Source organism: Macrobrachium nipponense, chromosome 36 (assembly GCF_015104395.2).
Source record: "Macrobrachium nipponense isolate FS-2020 chromosome 36, ASM1510439v2, whole genome shotgun sequence".
NCBI lineage: Eukaryota > Metazoa > Arthropoda > Malacostraca > Decapoda > Palaemonidae > Macrobrachium > Macrobrachium nipponense.
Genome location: NC_087220.1, coordinates 45,062,180 through 45,080,517, shown reverse-complemented (window position 1 = coordinate 45,080,517; position 18,338 = coordinate 45,062,180). Strand labels below are relative to the sequence as shown.

General features: G+C 36.3%; 1 protein-coding gene across 1 annotated transcript in view; it reads right to left on the bottom strand.

The window, feature by feature from the left end:
* The window catches only part of LOC135203596 (spliceosome RNA helicase DDX39B), a 33,379-nt gene extending 26,572 nt beyond the window's left edge, over positions 1-6,807 (bottom strand). The window contains exon 1 of the mRNA XM_064233389.1: positions 6,650-6,807. The gene's annotated coding sequence lies outside the window, so the exon portion shown is untranslated. The remainder of the gene's footprint in view (positions 1-6,649) is intronic.
* Between the last annotated feature and the right edge of the window lie 11,531 nt (positions 6,808-18,338).

The following is an 18,338-nucleotide window of genomic DNA, read 5'->3' as shown; positions in this document are numbered from 1 at the left end:
AGAGCGGACGGAAGACCCCGAGACAGCTGTACGTCCGGGTAGCGGGCGCCCTCATCCACACTCGACGGATCGAGAGAGGAAAAGGACTCCGCTACCCCCCCCCGCAGGGGAAGGCGCGAAACGTGGGGGCTGGCCGGGGGGCAGGAAAGAGGACGAAGTGTCCGTCACCAAAGGAGTCACTGGACTTTCCGATGACTTCTTGGGCGGCCTAAGTCTCTTCCTGCCCTCGTACAGCACCCACTGCGCCTCGGACCAATTAATACATATGACACAAGGTTCGTTGCGGGAGCACTCTCGCCCCCGGCAACGAGTACAAACCTCATGGGGGTCCACGTCAACGAATGACCTGAAACCTCCACATCTACGCCCCTCCAGCCCGGGACACACTCTACGGGCGACTGGAGGGCGCGGTGATATCTCCATTTCTTCCAATTCACTCATTGCAAGATCAATAGAATTGTAAAAGTACTTACAGTCACTCCTGATTTATACAGAAAGAGAGGCAAATACTCAAACTCAAAGCAAACGACAAAGCGGGCAGAGCGATGGCGAACACGTCCTTCCCACACACGGCCGAAAGCAAAAGTGATTTGTTTACCTCCCAGTCGCGCGGCGCGCGACGATCGGACAAGCAGTTAACTACCGTTCTCCCCTTGTTCGAAGCTTACGACCGTTCCAGCTGCCGCTAGCTACTTCCTATTGTTAAAGGACCGAGGGTTTGTATTACGTATCGGAACAAACAACATTAAATAAAAGATTATTAATTGTCTTTTATAAACTGGTGATGCAGCTTGCTTCTGAAGAATTACCACAAACTGTTTCCATGAATTCTGGTCGTCATAGTAGTGTAGTAATGATATAATTGGTGAAGTGTTTATATACGACAAAGATATGCTAAGTTCACTTATTCCCCCCGTTTTGTGTAAGTCTTATACCCAGTTTGGAGGGTAAACAGGTAAGCACATTCCAATTGACAACTACAAAATACGCCTACATTATTTTCTATTGGAAGCTGCATTATTATATCCTCCAACTCCATAATATTCTGGTAAGTAGGCCTATACTTTTGATAATTTTTTGTCCACCGTTCTTCCTATAACTTAATATAGTGGCTAAGTTGGCGGGGGGGGGGGGGGGGGGGGAGGGGGTTGCAGGGGGAGCAACCCCCCCTCCCCCCGCAAGGTGAGGATACAGCTAAGTTAGGTTAGGTAGGGTATGTTAGGTTCTGGCGATATTGTCTTTATTATGAATTTGTTACAATTATTATTGCCGCAAAGAACTCCTTTCAAAACCCCAGATTCCCAACTGGGGGCCCCCCAAGCTTGTTGGGTGGAAAAGGGGGTTAAAATAACATTTCCTCAAGAAAACAAGAGGAGACTCACTGACAAAACAACATTAAATAAACGATTATTAATTGTCTTTTATAAACTGGTGATGCGGCTTGCTTCTGAAGAATTACCACAAACTGTTTCCATGAATTCTGGTCGTCATAGTAGTGTAGTAATGATATAATTGGTGAAGTGTTTATATACGACAAAGATATGCTAAGTTCACTTATTCCCCCCGTTTTGTGTAAGTCTCATACCCAGTTTGGAGGGTAAACAGGTAAGCACATTCCAATTGACAACGCTGACATACAATTAAAGAGTGCAAAACGCCACAAAGAATACCGTAGTCCCCTAGAACAAGTACAAATAAGAGCTGTTAAGAGGTCGGGGTTACAATTGTGATGAACGTGCCCCAGCGTCTATGGGTACAAGTGGTGTGCGGATTTAGCACAGGAAATGGGAAGTTTGAAAGCATTTTGGGGTTGTGGGCACTGCGTTGGTCACCCATTTCATTACCCTCTGTTTAAATCTTAAAATACTTACTTCGAGAGGAGAGTAGAGGTCTGTAGCTCCTTCTCTCACCAACAACTCGTGACTGTTGCCATCAAAACTTTTCAGTTCCCGCTGGCCAGAGCCCTAAAACCTGCTAGATTTCGACTTGAAACCGCAATTTTTACAGGATATACTTCACAGCTATAAAAAAAGGTCAACGCTAAACTACAAGTATCTTGTGTAAAATTATGTTGTCTATATAAAATTGCACATGATTATTAACATTGTATGTTAAAAAGGATGAAAATAAACTTTAGATTATTTACAGTAAGTCCTCGGGTTACGCTGGTCTCGACTTACGATGTTTCGTGGTTACGAACGCGCCCCCATAAAAATATAAAAAATAATATTTTGCGTCGTTCCGTCTTACGCGGTTTAGCGTCTTAAGCAACGTAAACAAACGCGAACTAGTTCCGGGCGCACGGCGGAAGAATACGCTTTGTGGGGGAGAGGACGGCGTCGCTTCGCTACGCTCATTCCTCGCCCATACGCCATTTTGGTTGTTTACACTGCCTCTCTCTCCCTCGTGTTGTATCGTTTTTGTAACTTTTTGCTCTTTGTTATGGCTCCCAAGCGCAAGGCGGACTCTTCTGATGGTAGTGCATCGAAGAAAAGAAAGGCCATCACCATGGAAATTAAAGTGGACATTATAAAGCGATCTGAGAAGGGAGAAACGCCAACAAACATTGGCCGCTCGCTTGGCCTTAGCCGCTTCGACCGTTGCTACCCATTATCAAAGATAAGAGCGCATCGTTGAACATGTGAAAGGATCTGCTCCTATGAAAGCGACAGTGATAACTAAGCAGCGTAGTGGTCTAATAATTGAATCACCTGCCTCAGCATCTCCAGCAACTTCTGGAGGTTCTTTTTCTCTTCACTAACCTCCCCCAGTCTCTCCAGCACCGCAGCTTCCTCTCCAGTGTGCAAGCCAATCAAACTAATAAAGGTAAGGAATTGTTCTCTCGTTGTTATTGATAGGTATTTACATTAATCATGTGGTATTTTTCAAATGTTCCGACTTACGCTGAAAATCGTGTTACGACGCATCGTAAGAACGGATCAACATCGTAACTCGAGGACCCCCTGTATATGGAATTCAACACTAAATGCACAGACAGACAAATCCAATGTTTACCTTTATCAAATCGTAAAAAAAAAAAACTTCATGGCCATTGAATGATTCTGGCTCCCCCCCCTCTTCCGTCCTGTGAACTGCTGCTGCTGCTTTCGATATTCTGATGTATGTCTCTTTAGTTTCAATCATATTCAAAACATTTGGTGGCACATCAAAATTTAAGCAGGTTTTCCCATGTCTTTTTAGCCCTGAACGGATCCCAAGAATAGCTTTCATCATTTTTGTCTGCATTCTATTTCTTATCTTATTTTTCATAAGATTCATCTGGCTAAAAATTCCCTCAACCTCTGCGTTTGAATGGGGTAGCACACCAAGACGGATATTGCAAATCTTCCCAATTCCTTAAATGGATTACTATTAGATGAATCTTTATACTGAAAAACTTCATTCCAATACTTAACAGTTTGACCAACTTCTTTCCATTTAATACAAGTTAGGTTCTTCCACTGGTTATCAATAATCATAATTTCTGAAGGGGAAACTTTTAATAGCTCTATCAATGGAATGAGAGAATCTTTGACAACACTAAGAGAATTTTTAACGGATAGCAACGACATGTGCTGAAGAATCTTAACTATCTGGTAACTGCTGACGAATCTCTTTTATAAGTATGGTAATGAACTTAATGCATCGTGCTCTCATATTTTTTTCTAGAATGTCAGAGAATCCTTTTTGTTGCAGACTTTCAATTTCTTTCTCAAACTGATAACCAAAGTATGGCTTGGGGTCTAGAAACTCGCTAATGTTACCTTCCAGAGGGTCAACTTTTGCAGTAGGTATCACAACTTAGTTCACTAAAGATTTTACAACCATCACAAGGTCATCATGAAGTTTTGTCGGATCAGATTAGTTTGATTCAAACGATTTGTTAACTCTCTGGATGTCTTTCAATACTGGTAATAGAAACTTAAGGAAAGCAAGATTCTGACCATCATTATACATTTCATAAAGCATCTGCGCCATAAAACATCTTTCCTTATTACGTACAATGTCAAAGTGGGTTTTAACTCTAACCACTGATCATGGATTCTCTCTACAGCTGTTGCAATAGAAAGCCATCTGGTTTGGCATGATTGTACAATTTTTAATGGATCATGATTTTCATTGATTAGATTATAAATCTTCTGGTATGCTGTCTGACTTAATGGGGATCGAGAAAACCAGCTATAGGTTTCACTAATAATATAATAAAAATTTCTTAGAAGAACCTCAGCTGCAGCAGCAGAGACTGCCAGTTGTAGAGTGGCATACACAACGAATCAAAACAAGATTAGGAACCTCTACCTTCAACTGTTCATAGATGCCATTATTCACACCTACCATAACACTGGCATTGTCTGTTCCAAGGCCTTTCAAGTTTTTGATATTCAGTCCAAAATCATACACACTCTTTCAAGGCAGCCACAATTCCACTTGCATTGCATTCTTCTAATTTTGTTAAACTTAGAAAAGTAGACACTATCCGGCCTCTCATTTCGTCATAGAAAATTATTGCTATTCCAAGATATTTATTAACGCTGATATCTGTTAATTCATCTATCAGTAAACTAAAAGAACTATTACCAACCAAATTCTTTAAGTCACTCTTGAAATGAGGATACAAAATATTCTTAGTATAGCACTACACTTGGATCTCTTGATCTTTGTCATCGATGCTATTTTGCTATCACTGAAGCATGCCTCGCATAAATCATTCAAGTGATCGCAAGTTGATACTGAGGTTAGGCTATGTTCTGCAATAAACAATGCTATACGCCCTTCTGCAATCTTGAGTTTCACTTGATTTTGTCAAAGGCTGAAATGGTATTGTAAGCTGAATCAGCATTTGCCTTTTTTTTTTTTTCTTTTCCCCCGTGAGCTTTCAAATCACATAACTTAGGCGCAAGAACATACTGACAAAATTTACAACTAGGTAGGTACACTTTCACTACTTCCCTTTTTTTCATCTTTAAGCCACTCCCTTCAGAATTTCTGTCTATACTGCGTCTTGGGCATTTTGAATCTACCTATATTCAATATGCAATCGTCTATCTCAATCAACAAAGGTCAACGACTGACTTGCGCGAGTCCAATCACACTATGAAGTCTACAACTGAAGGAAATTAACTAATGTTTGGCAGCGATGGAAATCATGGTTCAAAATTATCTGTTTTTCAATTTCTGTCTCAGTAGCAAACACGTGATTTGCTCTAGGGGCAGATTACAGTCTCCTCCTTCCAATCAGAAAAAACACAGTTGTCACCACAGGCAAAACCAAGTCTTAATGAAGGATATATAAAGACCAAATCTGAGTGCATCCCTTAATTCATATGCTCTGGACTTGGGTTGAAAGAAAGACCTCCCATTAGAAGCGATGCCAATTCTTCCCAATTCCACACAGACTTCTCCATTAAAAGTGGTGAAATATCATAGATGTGGCACAAATGTCGCCACGTCTACTGCCCAGCAGGTCACCGTTTATAGGATTAATGACTTTGGTTGTAGCACCCACAAGGGAATTTCCTGCTCGAAAGTCAAATGCGGACGTCCTAAAGTCAAACCAATTTACGAGCGGAATCCGAGCCCATCTGCGACCTTGCCAGATCCTTCTGACCATTTCAAACCACACCTGGCTTGACCTCTTTAATCGATGGGCAGACTAAGATGAAGAGAAAGGGTAGTTCAATTACCTTGTTAACCCAGATTGAATGGTCAAAGTAAATAATCTTTTAATTTGGTATCGCCCCTCTAAATTGTTTCCTTCATTATTTTTGTTTTGTAAACCCCTTTCATGTAGCACTTTACGGAATGATTCCTTGTGTATATAGTTGGTAACTTTGTGGCAACTGATAGTAGTACTTGCTCTACAAGTTTCAAGTATCGAGAATCCTACAAAATTTTATTTTTAGTGAATCAGATTGGAATGAAATGTTTAACGAAATAAAACCTATTAAAAAAAGGGGAAAAAATCCAGAAAACCACTAAACATTTTCAAACAAGGCTAACTTTCCCGTTGGCCACCAAACCCACTTTCTTCCCGCGAGACTGAAGCAAAAGGATCCAGATCTGACGGGAAAATCGCTAAAATGGCAACACTAAAATTTTATTCTCCGGTGTCAGGACGCGTTAAAGTACTTTTTTTCGGAGGGTGGCCAACCATGATAGTCGGTGTTTTACCCTAGCTTATCCTGAACCAGGAATATTTGTCACCATATCTCCTCCTTAGGATATGATTTTATTAAGGCCATGAGCCACGTGCTTGGCGGTAAACCAATACGTGCAACATCGGTAGGTACCGGCCGACCATTTAAAGTTCAACACTAATGGCTACACTGCGAATATTGCCCATTGGTAATTGAAAATATAACTTCTGAAGCCCTAATGAATACATAAACAGCGCTTACGTAAGCTGATGTATTTACAGAAACTGTAACCAAATAAACCAACATTTCAAGCCTTTGTTGTAGGCCTAGTTCAACCACAGCACGGGATCCGGTCGAGTTTGCTGACGAATTCACATAAATTCCGCTAAAATAACGACGGCCAACGTTATTTAATCACCTTATACATAAACACACCGCACTACAGACCTCTTCTATCACAAAATATCAAGGTCAATGATCACGAAACGATAAATATACTCAAATATACTCACGTGGTTCGTTTACGCACGTCCAAACCTCGTGAACAATCGGCGTCAAGAAGGCGAAGGACAGAGTACGACGCCGTTTTCGTCTTCCTCCTCTTCTTCTTCGTCTCGGATGCAGCCTGTTACGTAACACCCCCTACCCCAATTATATAATACGCGACCCTCGTAACAACTCCGTTTTGTTTGAAATACCACGTGTGCTTTCGGATGAAAGAATTTGCGAGTTTACTTAGTAGTGTTGTCTAGCAATCTTTTTATGCTTTGGAAAAAATAATTCGCTGGCGGAGCAGACGACTTTTTGTTGCTGGCGGCATTCTCTCTCTCTCTCTCTCTCTCTCTCTCTCTCTCTCTCTCTCTCTCTCTCTCTTACAATACCAGGGAACCTGTTGAATCCATTCTCAGGAGTATATACACATATGTATGATGGTTTATAGAGAGATCAAATTTCTTTATTATTTGTCCCCCTCTCCTTTCTAATAGTGAAACGGAAGTTTTTTCTGTTTTGGCTCATGAGGAACAATAAGAGCAAACTGCAAATGCTACTCTATCCAGTTAGGAATTGTTTTTACGAAACTCGTTTAGTGAGAAACACTGGCAACAGAAAAAGTATCGTAACCTGATATGACTAATTCCCGCCTAACCAGTAGGTACTATCACAACATGACTTTTACCGCATTCGCTTAAAACAATCTATTTACTATTATATCCAAACAATTCATCCAGCCGATTGGTTCTCAATATTCTTTGGTACATGCGATTAGCATGAATTCAGTAACTATTCCCATATTATATATAGGGTTATGCGTAGATCCGAAAACTACGCCCTGGCATTTTCTCCTTCGTTGGGCTTGTTTGGTTACATAACTGGTAGCTTGGCCTTGATTCGAAATTATGATGTTATTGTATGACGTTAAACACTGTAATCTTCGTCATTTTGGGGATACTAAATGGGATTTTTCAAATTAAGGAAAAATTGGTATATGTCCCTAATTTTCTATCTATTTTTAGTTGACGTGTTAATATACTTAAACTATCTTAGGCCCAGGCAAAAACGAAATGGGCCACAGCCAATTCTTCTAATGTATAAAAAAGAAAAGTCACTGAACCTTGCGGGCATCACGCATCACATAACTTATCTATCTGTTATAGCGGCATTGTTCAAGCAAGGACCCATGGCTAACAGAATAGGAACAACCAAACATTGAAGGCGCATTTCTCCTTTTAGCTATGATTCCGGATTATTCCACGGTCGTTGCTATTTTAAGCTGTTTTTTCTACAAACAACTACATCCAATACTTCCTATGCCATGAGGTTATTCTGAAAAGCTCTCATGCGACCCGAGTAATTGTCATGAGCCGGTACCCTCCAAGGCCGGTACCATGATCGTTACACTTGATGGCATGAAGTATTGCGGCTTTGTAACGGTACTTCTCTGTAAACAAAACTTTGCGCTCACATCTTCTCTTTCGCTATAATTATACTCTGTTTTTTTGTCTTTTCTTTTCTTTCATCTGACCATCCAAATGTGGTGTTTTTGTATGGTAACACTGCGTCCCGGGCTTTAGATAGGTACATTCAGCTTACATTCAACGATTATAATAATATCCTATTTCGAATATTAACGGTGTAATTCGCATACAGTAAATTATTAAAACACTTTCAGTTGCAAATGTACACCCAGATATCCTTTTATTTACCTAAAACTTACAAATAGCGTAACTATCTAAAGCCCGGGACGCAGTGTTACCATACAAAAACACCACAGGCGGATGGACAGATGAAAAAAAAACAGAGTATAGTGTGTGCGTTTTGGTACAATATTAGTCATTCGTTCTTTACTTTTTTAACAGTTAAGACTTGTACCTTTCGTTTATTTTCCGATTATATATATATATATATATATATATATATATATATATATATATATATATAGTATTGCGGCTTTGTAACGGTACTTTGTAAACAAAACTTTGCGCTCACCTCTTCTCTTTCGCTATAATTAGTGTGTGCGTTTTGGTACAATATCAGTCATTCGTTCTTTACTTTTTTAACAGTTAAGACTTGTACCTTTCGTTTATTTTCCGATTATATATATGTATATATATATATATATATATATATATATATATATATATATATATATATCAAGAGCCAGCAGGAAAAATGAAAAGCAGCAGTACCTAGCGCTTTCGTGTATTCTTGATATACCTCATCAGGATACAGTATATTAAAAAATGAAAAACAGCTTCGAAATATCAAATATAAAAACAAATCAAGTAAAATACAGAACAATCAAACAGGCTAGTCAAGAAGCAAATGGTTCACAGCCTAGAATTACACTAAAAGTACAACTACAAACGGAAATGGAACTGCCAACCAGTCAATTACATAGTTACGAAGTTGTCAACAATACATTTCGTAAGCCAGTTATCTAGTTTATATTGTCCGTTGCTAATATTAAAAACACTTCTTGACTTATATCTTATTATACTAGATCCTATAATGTTTCTTTTAATAATGTCTCTACATAATAAAAGTTCCTTTGAATTTTTCCAATTAATTGCGTGATTAAAATTATTCATATGTAAAAAGAGAGCACTCGATGTATTTCCTACACGTACACAATATTTATGTTGATTTAATCTTGATACCAGCAGTTTGCCACTTTGACCAATATATTTCTTATTACAATCTTTGCATGGAATTTCGCAAATGCAACCATTTTTGTAAATGTGGAGAGTTCCTTATCAAAATTGTATACAGACTGAGTGTTACTGAAAACAACATTAACATTAAAAACTTTAAACATTTTTGGCAGAGAAAGAAACCTGTTGTCAAAAGGTAAAACAAGAAAATTACTAGGGTCAAAAGCATGTGCATGTATCCACTGCATAAAATGTTTTATTAGCCTATCTCAAAGCAACATCAACTATAAATACCGGATACTTCAATTTAAAAGCAATATCATAAATCTTGGTAATCTCGTCTTCTAAAAATTCAGGACAACAAATTCTTAATACTCTTAAAAACATGGAAGAAAATACAGAAAGTTTAACTTTCAAATGGTGATAGGAGTAAAAGGGAATTTAAGAACATACATTTGTAGGTTTCCTAAAGACCGAAAATTTAAATCTGTTACCCTGTCTATGCACACTTACATCTAAAAATGGCAAAACTGAATCTTTTTCCTCCTCAAGTGTGAACTTTATAGAGGGAACCAGCGCATTTAATCTAATGAAAAATCGGTTCACATCCTCACACAAAGGCCTCACACAAAATACATATGTCATCGACATACCTAAACCAAAGAACATTCGCCATTAGAATATTTGATAGAAGTTTCTTTTCAAAAAACTCCATGTAAATGTTGCTTAAAACTAACATGTTATTTACATAATCATCTTTATTTATTAACACAAGAGCATTCGATTTATCTGCTTTCGTAATGTGTAACGTTTTATCTTTTTTAAGGTTGCTGTACTCCATTAAAAACCTACCAGGAACATCAGAATAGCACTTAAAAGAACATGCACCATAAACAATACCCTTACAGGTGTTGAAATCTTCAATAGACAACGATCCAAATTTTTCTAAATTACCAAATGATTTAGCTGTTCCTACCCAGTCCCAGAGTTACTTAAACTGTGTATTAAGGAATGTAAATTTACTTTCAATGGTAAATTCTATGACCAGAGGTTTGGTATGGCTATGGGGAACTCCTTATCGCCCCTTTTCAGCAACGTTTACATGGAGTTTTTTTAAAAGAAACTTCTATAAGGGTATTGTTTATGGTGCATGTTCTTTTAAGTGCTATTCTAATGTTCCTGGTAGGTTGTTAAAGGCGTACAGCAACCTTAAAAAAGATAAAACGTTACACATTACGAAAGCAGATAAATCGAATGCTCTTGTATTAATAAATAAAGATGATTATGCAAATAAAATGTTAGTTTTGTTAAGTGACTAAGAAAGTTATACAGTACTGAACCATAATATTAGAGAAGGTTAATAGTAGTTTCAATAAAAAAAACTTAAAACATTGTTATGGGGAAAAGATGATTTAATTAAGAAATTTTGTATTGTATATGCATCCTTGCCCTATCTTTATGGACTTATTAAAACTCACAAACAAAATAACCCTGTACGACCTATTATTAGTTCTGTAGGGTCATCAACTTATAATTTGTCAAAGTGGCTTGTCAGTGAATTGTCACCTCGTATGGGAAAAATTTCAGGATTTTCAGTAAAAAAATAATGTGGATTTTGTATGCCGTCTCAGAAGCTGTAACATTAATTACGAATTTAAAATGATTAGTTTTGATGTAGATTCCCTATTAACTAAAGTTCCAGTTGACGACCTGATAAAATTTTTAGCTGATGAGTTGGATAACTACGAATTTTCTCTGCAAACCGACACCATTTTAGAGTTACTAAAACGTTGTATTAAGGCATGTAAATTTACTTTCAATGGTAAAATCTATGAGCAGAGGTTTGGTATGGCTATGGGGAACCCTTTATCGCCCCTTCCCTTTTAAGCAACATTTACATGGAGTGTTTTTAAAAGAAACTTCTATCAATTATTTTAATGGCGAATGTTGTTTGGTGTAGGTATGTTGATGACACATGTGTTTTGTGTGTGGCCTTTGTGTGAGGATGTGAACCGATTTTTAATTAGATTAAATGCGCTAGTTCCCTCTTTAAAGTTCACACTTGAGGAGGAAAAAGATTCAGTTTTGCCATTTTTAGATGTAAGTGAGCATAGACAGGGTAACAGATTTAAGTTTTCGGTTTTTAGGAAACCTACAAATGTATGTTCTTAAATTCCCTTTTACTCCAATCACCATTTGAAAGTTAAACTTTCTGTATTTTCTTCCATGTTTTTAAGAGCATTAAGAATTTGTTGTCCTGAATTTTTAGAAGACGAGATTACCAAGATTTATGATATTGCTTTTAAATTGAAGTATCCGGTATTTTTAGTTGATGTTACTTTGAGAAAGGCTAAGAAAACATTTTATGCAGTGAACCATGTACAGGCTTTTGACCCTAGTAATTTGCTTGTTTTACCTTATGACAACAGGTTTCATTCTCTGCCAAAAATGTTTAAAGTTTTTAATGTTAATGCTGTTTTCAGTAACACTTAGTCTGTAAGAACAATTTTGATAAGGAACTCTCCACATTTACAAAAATGGTTGCATTTGCGAAATTCCATGCAAAGATTGTAATAAGAAATATATTGGTCAAAGTGGCAAACTACTGGCATCAAGATTAAATCAACATAAATATTGTGTACGTGTAGGAGATACATCGAGTGCTCTCTTTTTACATATGAATAATTTTAATCACGCAATTAATTGGAAAAATTCAAAGGAACTTTTATTTTGTAGAGACATTATTAAAAGAAACATTATAGAATCTAGTATAATAAAATATAAGTCAAAGGTGTTTTTAATATTAGCAACGGACAATATAAATTAGATAACTGGCTTACGAAATGTATTGTTGACAACTTCGTAACTGTGTAATTGACAGGTTGGCAGTTCCATTTCCGTTTGTAGTTGTACTTTAAGTGTAATTCTAGGCCGTGGGCCATTTGCTTCTTAACTAGGCTGTTTGATTGTTCTGATTTTACTTGTTTTGTTTTTATGTTTACCTTTGATATTTCGAAGCTGTTTTTCATTCTTTTATATATTGTACCCTGATGAGGTGTATCAAAAATACACAAAAGCGCTAGGTACTGCTGCTTTTCATTTTTCCTGCTGGCTCTCGATATACAATCTTCATGTGTTACTTGTGATCGTAGAACATATATATATATATATATATATATATATATATATATATATATATATATATATATATATATATATATATATATATTATATATATATACCATGTATGGAGGCCTATTAAAACACACTGGTTTATAGCTAAGATATATTTCGGTGGACTGATACCCACCCTTACCAAGTAATGAATGCCAGAAGAGGTTACATTTGCGAAATATATGGTGGGAGATATGCCCTTAGGTGATGCCTGGGGTCACCACTAAGCCAACGTTTGCTCTGTCAATTGTCCACCGAAATATAGTCCCTAACTTTAAACCAGGGTGTGTTTTAATGGGCCTTTTATACTTCAGACGTATCCTGTTTTAACAGCATATATATATATATATATATATATATATATATATATATATATATATATATATATATATATATATATATATATATATATATATATATATATATATATATTAATATATCATGTAGCACAAAGAAACACTTACTTGAGAATATCCTTAAATCCACGGAAGAAAGGTAAGTGAAACAGGGACTTGAAACAAGTACTTTCTTAGTATATACCACATTTTCAAGTTCACACTGAATATAATAGGAGTTGACAGACCTATATATACAAAAGCAGAAAGAGGAGCGGGTTACAGTTTGTTAGTCTGGGCAGCGTGTTCTTTAAGGAAAGAGGATCAAGGTATAATCCAGGATGGAGATTTAAATTCCTCGTTGACGTGGCTTTAATGAAAATGGTCTCAACAGATTCCTTTTTTGGTGATCTTTGATACAATATTGTTTGAATTTGCAGGCTATTCTTAATTATTTTATTTTCAAAATATTATGTTCAAATACTATGTGAAAAATTGAATAATTTTTAAAATGGGTACAACAGGAATTAAATTAGGGTGAAATGGTATACAGGGAATATTCTTACATTCTTTGTTAATACTGATAGGAATGTAATACTTTTTTTTCATTTTGCTTTATTTTTACAAAGTTCCAAATAATATGGAAGGTAACACAATGAATCTCCTATTTTATCAATAATTTTAAACTCATCTTCTAAAAATTCCGGACTACAAATAAGAGCTCTGAGATACATACTGGAAAATGTTGACATCTTAATTTGTTTAGCATGGTTAGAGTAAAAATGAATATATCGCAAGATATTCGTGGATTTCCTACATGAGTAAAACTAAAATTGGTGTTATTTCTAATAACTAAGATATCCAGAAAATGATATACAATTATTTTCTTCATATTCTATTATGAATTTTATGGATGGTACAAGATTATTAACTGTATGCAGGAAATCGGGAATGTTTACATTTTCCTTTACAGTACAAAAACAATTGTCTACATGTTTAATCCAAATCACCTGAAAAAATAAATTTCTTGGAATAAGTCTAGATTAAAAAAATTCCATGTTAATATTAGACAAGGGAGGCGAAAGAGGGTTATCCATGACCATACCAAATATCTGTTCATGAAAATTATCATTAAAAGTGAATTTAAATTTTTTAATACAAAGGGATGCCAATTTAATAATAACAGTAGTAGGTAATTCTAGATTATACGAGTCCAAATGTTGTAATAAATATTGATGTAAGTCATCAATAGGAACTATAGTGAATAAATGTTACATCAAAACTGGTTAATTTGTCAGTACTAGATAAATCAATATGGGAGAGTCTAGCACAGAAATCAAGAGTTTTGTAAATGAGAATTTGAAAAAGTACCCAGGATAGGTGATAGTAATCTATCTAGATATTTAGAAAGTTTCTAGCTAATAGAATCGGTTGAGCTGATAATGGGACGAATAGGGAAGTCTCTTTTGTGGATCTTGACTAATCCGTACATGTAAGGTAACGATGGGCCAATCGTCGCCACTTTCTCTTTTATTGGACTGAATTCCTTTAGTATGGTTTTTATTTTAGAATTGAGACTTTTGTTATGACATCTGCTTATGAGTCTTTCCTTAGCTTTTTGTAAGTGCTAGTCAGAAAATAAGTTTTCCATTTTTTCCACAAGTAATTTTATCCATTACTACAAAACGCATGGATTTGTTAGCTTTATTAATATGCAAACTTTTATCTTTCTTCGTTTCTTGACTTGCATCGATAAACCTTTTCGGAAAATTTACTATCCCACCAGGTATTTGAAGTGATCCAAAAAGAAAGGTCTTTTAAATAAATTCATTGACGGTGATATACTTTTTTTTCAGCTTGGATATCTCTGAAATGATGTTTGTGCACGAAAACCTCATCCCTAATGGCATACGATAAACCGTAACCTAAAGCAGATTTAAGATTCTGGAATAATAAACACAAAGATGATTGTGTAATAAATCTTTCAAGCATATAACTGAACCATTTTTCCATGTATCGTGGTTTTGTTACAAAATAAAATAAAATAAAATAAAATAAAATAAAATAAAAAAAATAAAATAAAATAAAATAAAATAAAATAAAATAAAAAAAGAGGTTGCCTCATTCTTTGGAATTTCAAGCGACAACTAACTATCAGTAGTCGCATTTGTCATGACAGAAAACAATAAATAGAAGAAAGAAGACTAAACATTTTTTTAAGACATTGACTCATGAGAATCGGATAAACACCGGGGATATGAAGTCTCGCAAGAAACTTAATGGTGCCGCTAAGTTGATGTTTTCAATTAAAATTGTATAAGAGAAAAATGATGCCCTAATATATATATATATATATATATATATATATATATATATATATATATATATATAATATATATCTGACATGGTTAAGATCGTTAGAATACTGTTTGTGACCCTTCTCTCAGAGTGACTACACTCACGGAAAAGAATTCTTTTGGTCTAATCATTTGCTTTGGAATTACAAATTTTATTCAGTGAGAGTACTGTGAAAGTTTAATAGTATATTTTCATACAAAAATAGAGATTCTAACATCTTCTATTGGAAATGTCTTTTTTTTTGTGTGGGGGGGGGGAATAGAATGCTTTGTTTAAGTGTGAGTCTTTGGAAGGTTTATTTTAAAACTCTAAATTTGCTCTAAGTTCAGCAGTAAGAGTATAACTATTATCTTCTCCAATGCCGCAGAACGCAAAGGACCTCCATGAAATTCTGCTTCATTTGTCTCCCTCAATCTTTAGCTTCTGCCAAGCTCCCTTTATTATTTTTAAATGCTGTTGCTGCTTGTGATAAGAATAACCTTGAGTTACAAGAAAAGATCATGAACTTGAAAAGTAAGCATCAAGTAAATAGAATGTCACAGGCAAAAATAAAACAAGGAAAGGAACCTACTAGGGCCGGCCACACACGTGCAGTTTTAACTGACAGTTATAACTGACAGTTAAAACTGCACGTGTGTGGGTATCTCAGTTGCTCATTTCGTCAGTTCAACAAAACTGCACAGTTAAACTGAGACAAATGCAATGTTCCCTATTTTTAACTGAAAGGAGTAACTGAACTGAGCGTGAGTGGGGGGATTCGTAACTGTACAGTTCTCAACTTCTCATTTCTACAGGTGGTAGCGGTGAGTGCAGTTTGTTGAGATAGCACGTAAACAAAGCGAAAGCAACTTTTGGTACAGTTTCAGTCATGCGCAAATAACTGAGAAAATCAATTGGTTCTTCACTTAATTCCTTTAATAATTTTATATCAGAACATTGATTTCGCCTCAGTAACCACTTTTTGCACCACTCGTTACGCTTTTTAGTTTTCTTTTTTCTATTTGTTTGTAGCATTACAAAGAATACACCGAGAGCGGCAAGATCATACTTCTCGGAATCCATGGTAAAAACTGAAGGATTGAACTGTGTGTGTGCATTTAATTTTTAACTGATGTCAGTTTAAACTGTGTCAGTTATAACTGGACAGTCATAACTGTCAGTTAAAACTGCACGTGTATGGCCGGCTTTTTAGGATCAATTCAACCATTTCACAGCATGCTTTGTATGTTCGTTCACTGCATCGCTTGTCGATATATCAGTGACGTTATACGCTGAGAATGGGTCTGTAAAGCCGGCCATACACGTGCAGTTTTAACTGACAGTTATGACTGTGCAGTTATAACTGACACAGTTTAAACTGACGTCAGTTAAAAATGAAATGCACACACACACACAGTTCAATCCCTCAGTTTTACCATGGATTCCGAGAAGTACGATCTTGTGCTCTCGATGTATTCTTTGTAATGCTACAAACAAATAGAAAAAATAAAACTAAAAAGCGTAAACAGTGGTGCAAAAAGTGGTTACTGAGGCAAAATCAATGTTCTGATATTAAATTATTAAAGGAATTAGGTGAAGAACCAATTGATTTTCTCAATTATTTGCACATGACTGGAACTGTACCAAAAGTTGCTTTCGCTTTGTTTACGTGCTATCTCAACAAACTGTACTCACCGCTACCACCTGTAGAAATGAGAAATTGAGAACTGTACAGTTACGAATCCCCCCACACACGCTCAGTTCAGTTACTCCTTTCAGTTAAAAATATGGAACATTGCATTTGTCTCAGTTTAACTGTACAGTTTTGTTGAACTGACGAAATGAGCAACTGAGATACCCACACACGTGCAGTTTTAACTGTCAGTTATAACTGAACAGTTATAACTGTCAGTTAAAACTGCACGTGTGTGGCCGGCCTTAAGAAATTAGGCTAGACGCGGCCCACCAAAACGGCACTTAACTTGTTGACTACAGAAAAGGTGGCATCTTTCAGTACCATCATTATATTTAAAATACATTCTGTGTAAAGTTCTATCCAATGAATTAATCAAGTTTAGGTAACAATTAGATAAGAAAATACTGACTGCCTACGAACATAAATAAGCAAAAGCAAAGACAGCAGGAGACTACGACAGGACGTACACTGCCCTAAGTTTAAAATTCGAGTCATCTCATGATATATATGATTAAGATGTCCGCGATCGAAAACGTCATATCTTTCATTATATTATCACTGGTTACCAAATCTGTGTTATTAAGATATCATCAGACACATGGCTACCTTAACCAGTTTTCAAGAAGAGGAAGAATTTCAGGAGCCGAATGTAAACAAAACAGCGAGTAATCCTACCTAGCATTCGATGAAAGTTTGTAGGTACCTAGGCTATAGTTCGTTATAGTAGTAGTATAGGCTACTGCTGTTTAGATTTAATAACCTGTTGTAATTAGCTTTTTTAAAAGGAAAACTGTAAGTTAATTTTTATTATTACTTTTAGCTTTGCTCTTAAGGCCTAGGCAAGGTTGTTTTACTAGTAGCCTAATGCAGATCTTGAAAACTACTGAGGTTAGAGGGTTGCAAATTGGTATGTCGATCAACCACCCTCCAATCATTTAACATACCAAATTGCAGCCCTCTAGCCACTTTTGTTTTTATTTTATTTAAGGTTAAAGTTAGCTTAACCGAGACTCTAGCAACGATACCTACCTAGTAGGTAGCTAGTACCTACTAGGCTACCTAGGGTAAACAACCGACTGGACTGGCCAACCCACTGACTACCGCTTTTGGGGCCACCCTCTGAAAAAGTACTTTAACACGTCCTGACACCAGAGATGGTCATCAGTCATGAGTTGTTGGTGGTGATAGCAGGAAGACCCCTACTCTCCTTTTGAAGTAGTAAGTATTTTCTCCAAAGTTAGAAATTAAGGCCATATTTTAAGATTAAACGGTAGATCTAGGGTACTTATCCGCGGCGGTCTAGACTATGGCAGTTGCTGTTTTTCTATGCAGTTTTACCTACTGAACAAGAATTTTAAGTAGTATTTATTCGGACGACTGTAATTAGCTAATCCCCCAGGGGCCAGTACTAAACACGGCAAAATACATTGGACACCCAAATCCCTAGTGAATGTTTTTCCACGGTTACGTTCCTTGCAGTCCGTGCAACTGCTTCTGTAGAAATACC